This window comes from Mercenaria mercenaria, chromosome 11, assembly GCF_021730395.1.
Source record: "Mercenaria mercenaria strain notata chromosome 11, MADL_Memer_1, whole genome shotgun sequence".
Classification (NCBI taxonomy): Eukaryota; Metazoa; Mollusca; class Bivalvia; order Venerida; family Veneridae; genus Mercenaria; species Mercenaria mercenaria.
Window position 1 is genome coordinate 80,121,452 of NC_069371.1, and position 5,590 is coordinate 80,127,041.

Consider the following 5,590-nt stretch of genomic DNA (forward strand, 5'->3'; position numbering starts at 1 on the left):
GTGGGAAATAGCTAGGCGGGTTCATTTTTGGTTGGACATGTCTAATACACCGATATTCGCGTTTCAGCATCATCAGCGGCATTAATCGCGGAATAATGATAATAATATAGAGAATAATAGGTTAGTGCCGTAGATGAGAAAGTTTATCTGGCGAGGTGGAGGAGGTTATCGGGTGAGCCGAAGGCGAACCTGATAACGTCCGGAGCCGAGCCGGATAAACTTTCTCCATGTTAGGCACTAACCTATTATTCTATTTATCTTGTCATTACTTCATTTTCCGACATTTGGCAATTTATTTTACAAAAATAAGTGTGCGACAACCGCTTTAATGACGTCATATTCGTAATGACGTCATTTATATAATGACGTGATTACCGGCAAAATCGCAATAACTTTTGAATAAAAACTAGTTCAGACATTTCCAACACAATGATGATGGTTTCGTTGCAAAATTTCTTATGACAACAATATCGATAATAAGGTCACATGATCAACTGACCGTATATCACTGGTCACATGATCAACTAACGGTATATCAAGAAAGAATGCTCGCCCATATGGGAATACCCGGTGGCGAGGGTAAATAAATTCAATCACACACATATCAAGAAAGATATACGGCACCCTGATATCGGGTCGAAAATACTGCAAGTGACAGGATAAAATAATGATATCAGTTAGTCCTTATGTTATTGCTGTTTTATGTTATTATATTAAATTAATTTACACAAAACCCATCTATTGTCAAATTAACCAAAGAAGAACAATAACACTGACTATTTAATATTTAATGCCCTGGTAGAATTTATCCCACCCGTGTAAGTGCTACCATGCATTATTTTACAGTTTTTAAGATAAAATGACGATATGCCGTCACTTCCGGTTAACCAAACTTGCTGAACTACCTTTAGGTTTGGCTGGCTGACTACCTCAGCTGGAAGTGGGTTTCATGGAATCCAGGGTCAGGAAGCTGAAGCAGTCTAAATTAGCGGCTTTCTTTACAGACAACTGGAAAATCCCTTAGGTGTTCCCTAGCTTTTCTATGTTGGGAGTTTGTCTAACTTCTACCAAGTTGATATTCTGAACACTAATTGTGAACTAGGCAGTATTTCGATTCAGTGTTGTTGCGTGACTTGTTACTTAAAATACTTCAGGTAAAAGAAAAAAACAGCATCTATTAACAATAGCAATGTTTATTATAAAGAGTAACAATTCAAATACCTTAAAAATGTTAATAAGCTAACATGCAAGAATAATCCAAACCCTTGTCCCGTCAAATTTAAATCCAATCAGTAAAAAATCTTCTCTTTTTTTTTACAATAGTCCAAACTAAATTACTTTATCCAAAGAATATATATCCTCTCTTCAAAGGCAATTTTTTAAAGGAGTACTGTATGCTAGAATTCGGGACGAAATTTTTCCCAAATACATGTAGTAGAATTTCTTCAAACTTTGAATACTTCAGGATAATCATCTAAGAAACAAAAATATGGATTTGCAATAATAATCATAGGTCACCGGTATTAAAAAAAGAGTTAACTGCCTTGAAAACGTCATTTTCCACAAAAATGCCATTTTCAACGGCAGATAACTCTTTTGCAGTACCGATGACTTATGATTTTTATTGCATTTTTTGTTTCTTAGATGATTGCCCTTCAATATCCAAAGTTTGAATAAATTCAATTATTGGGAAAAATTTCGCCCATCTCATATACAGGGAACTTCAGCGTATGCCTTTAAATCCACAATGTTATTGTAAATCCTTCAAATGTTAAATGTCCAAACTGGTAATATTTTGTTATTAAGAAATGCTGGAAAGATTTTTTATTAAGCTCTTACTATAGGTTCTGCCCTGTCCTCAGACAGTTTATTATTTAAAGTATCCTGAATGTTCCAGAACTTTCATGTTTCACCAAGAATAAAAAGACAATTTTGGAAAAGCCAAGAACAATCCAGACTTTAAAAAATATTGTAACACCCTGTTTATCAGTATTGTGGTAGAACATTCGGGAACACCATATAGAATATAAACAAATTATTGACATAATAATGTCTCAAAACTAGGTCAGTAAACAATGATTTATCAGTAAAGTAAAAAAACAAAGACAAATATCAAACAGGGAATGCCACGCACCAAAAACGCAGCCTCCTCAAAACGAAACCCACAGCACGCAGACGCGTGCACCACACACACACACACACACACACAGCCAACACATTAGGACAAAACGAACAAACAAAGGAACACACACACACACACACACAAAGCCAACACATCAGGATAAAACGAACGAACAAACAAAGGAACACAGTGGGGCACCACCTTGGAACGGTCAGTGGCAAAAACACCACTGGGGAGCTTAAATCGGTTTATGGTGCGCACCCAACCTCACTCTTACCCCCACCATGTTCCTAAGGGAAAATGACATGCATATAACAGTGTATAAACTAAACGAAAATGATCGAAGTGTGACAAAAATATCATTTGTTTCTAATACATGCAAAGGAATAATGGCTATCGTAGAATTAAATTGGCAAAGAAAAGCTAACGGGTGAAGGCCTTGTCCAAATATCAACACTTTCCAAGATATGCGGCAGGATTGATCAATACTCAGCCCTGTTCGACTTCTCGAAAACATTTGACAAAATCGTCTATGAACGTCTTGCAGTCAACTTTAACCACCATGGTATCCGAGACAAGGCTCTGGGGTGGATTAGCGGCTTTTTACAAATTATTCTAGATAGAAAACGTTATCACCAGCATCCGTTACACCGGCACGGCATTGTTCTAAACCTCCTCCTGTTTTTGGTATATATCAACGACCTACCAGAATCAAATACACTATAATTATGCTTCTTTGCTGATGACTGTCCACTTATCGCATCATCAACTAAAAAAGCAGATAATTTGAGATTTCGGCGACCGATATTAATAGTACAATATTATCTGTAAGCGAGGTATTTACAAGAACAATCGCAAAATTGTTGCATATGCTGTTAAATGTCTATGAGCAGATGTTTATGAAAATTGTGACAGATTTATGTCACCAGAAAGCTGAAAATTTTGTCTCTCAAAACACTGCGTTTTTATATAACTACTTGACCAGTAAATTCTTCACTGAAGAAGAAATATCTCATTTAAATACATTAAAGGGAACTCGTCCTAACACATGTGCATACATGCAACTTACGTGTGGTCACGTTTTGAAGTTCTCTGTGCACAAAATTTTGATCCTTAAACATTTTCAATAGTTTAATCATATATTTTGTTAAACACACACAACTGTTCACTTCTTAATTAATAAACGTTATGTGATTTGCCAAATGGTCAAAGACCACCACTTCAAAAAAAGTACTTATTTCGAAAAGCTATGCTCTGAAGACTGTAAGCTGTAGATTTTTTGCAAACTTTTTGGTGGCATATTTCTGTCATGGGATAGCAGGGAAGCTATCATAATAATAATGTAAACTTTTCACGAAATGCGTGCATTTTTCAGAAAACATTTCAGGAATAAATATTTTTTTCTATATATTTTACTTATTTCTTAAAACTATTTTTTCCAAACATATATTTTTTCCATGAAATTTTAAGCTATTGAGATTTTTTTTTCAGAAAACTTCAAAATATCAAGATTGTTTTGAAAGTCTAGTTAATAAATGGCAGTTGTGGGCATTTACGCAAAGCGTATCGAGATAATGATGTTAATTATAGAAATAATAATCCCAGGAAACTACTACGATAATCTTTTCAGAAAACTTCGCTTTATCAAGATAATTATTCTAAGTATCGCGATAGCTAAGTAGCTATCTCGTGGCAGAAATGTACTACCAACCATTCCTGTCTGAAAATTATTTGTTCTAAGTCAAAAATTAAATCGTTGTTATTTGGTATGAAATTACATACTTCTTAACTAAATTTATAAATTATTCTATTCTGCTGGTATTTTTTCTGAACGGAAAAAGAAAGCTCAGTCCCGATAGGATCTAAAACTGCCTGTCATAGAGTCCTCCCACTCTTTAGTCAGACACAATCAAAGAGGAAAGCGTAGCGCCCAACTGGTAAAGGAATGAACACTAAACATAGGGCGTGTCTCAAAATAGTTTGGTCAAAACGTCTTTTCATAAAACGTTTTATAATTTTTACCAGTTGGAAAATTACCATGACCCAAATTCTTACGAGGTATGTAAACCACACCCTCATAAAAAATCATCGAGGTTTGAGATAGCTTCTCGCAGAAGAGTTTTAATATTACTACAAAAGGATCTAAAGTACTAAGACAATACATTCTTACTAGTTAAACCATTTCCAGCAGATGACACCTATTGATTATGAGGTCAGTAGGTCAAAGGGCAAGATCACAGTGACCTGGAACAGTTAAATCGTTTCTGGACAATAACTTGAAAACGCTTGACTCTAGGGTCGCGAAACTTAATAGGGAGGTTGATCATAACCAGCAGATGACCCCTATTGATTTTGAGTGACAACTGTAGTTGTAATTATTATTATTATTATTATTATTATCACTAGCGTCATTTCTCGCATATGCTTCACGTGTATATTTTAAATTTTAGTCATGTAGATATGTTGGGTTTTATATTTTCCCTCTATTTAAAATTACAACTGATCTGAATTACGGCAGTAATTATAAAATTAAGCAAAATATTTATGCAATTTATAATAACGGTACTTGCTGAATAAGTTTATTTGTAATGTATTGATTACGTTCATTGAAATCATCAATATGACACGCTCTGGCAAACCGAATTTACTGAGAAATATATATCCAATAATATGTAGCCTGGGTACATTCCCATCCAAATGGGGAAAATGTACTAATACTAATACCAATACTAAAATTAAAATCATCCTTCTTGACATAAATTTTAGTATGAATAATATTGTCATAAACAGGGTGATAAAATCTCAAAATGAAGCAGTAGTATCTAAATTGTTAGTTTTATTTAACTGAAGCTCCCGCGGATAAAGCCACCGATTGTGCAAAAGCGGATTATCCATATTAAGAATATCATCAAGATAGCGTGATGTATTATTAAATGCAGTATAGTGTCTGCCTATCGGGTGAAAGGCTCAACATGAAATCTCTTTCAACAATATAAAAACTAATCTGCGACAAGGGGTGCATAATTTGTTCCCATGGGAACGCTGAAATTTGTAGCTGCACAACAGTTGCAACTAAATTGATTAACACATCTAAACCAGTATTTGTCTACGTTTTTTCTCTTTTTTTTTTTCTTTTTGTCTTTATGATACAATGTCTACACATCCATTTTGCCCTTTTAACATATGATATTTTAGTATCTGTTTCTTTACTTTGTAATGTTATTGCTTATTTTATACTGCACACATTTAAGACTATTTACAAGTGCTTTTTCTCACTTAATTATCTGACCATTTCTTACTTCTACTCATAGCATTTGGCATTAAACTTATTAGGACCCTTCCATTTTTTTCCAGTTTAAATTCAAATGCATTTAGTGGGGGTAACATGATAACATTTTCATGGCGGTCACTGTACATGTTCACAACTTTAAACCCAAATTAACCACTTCTGATCTCCGCCCTAGCCCC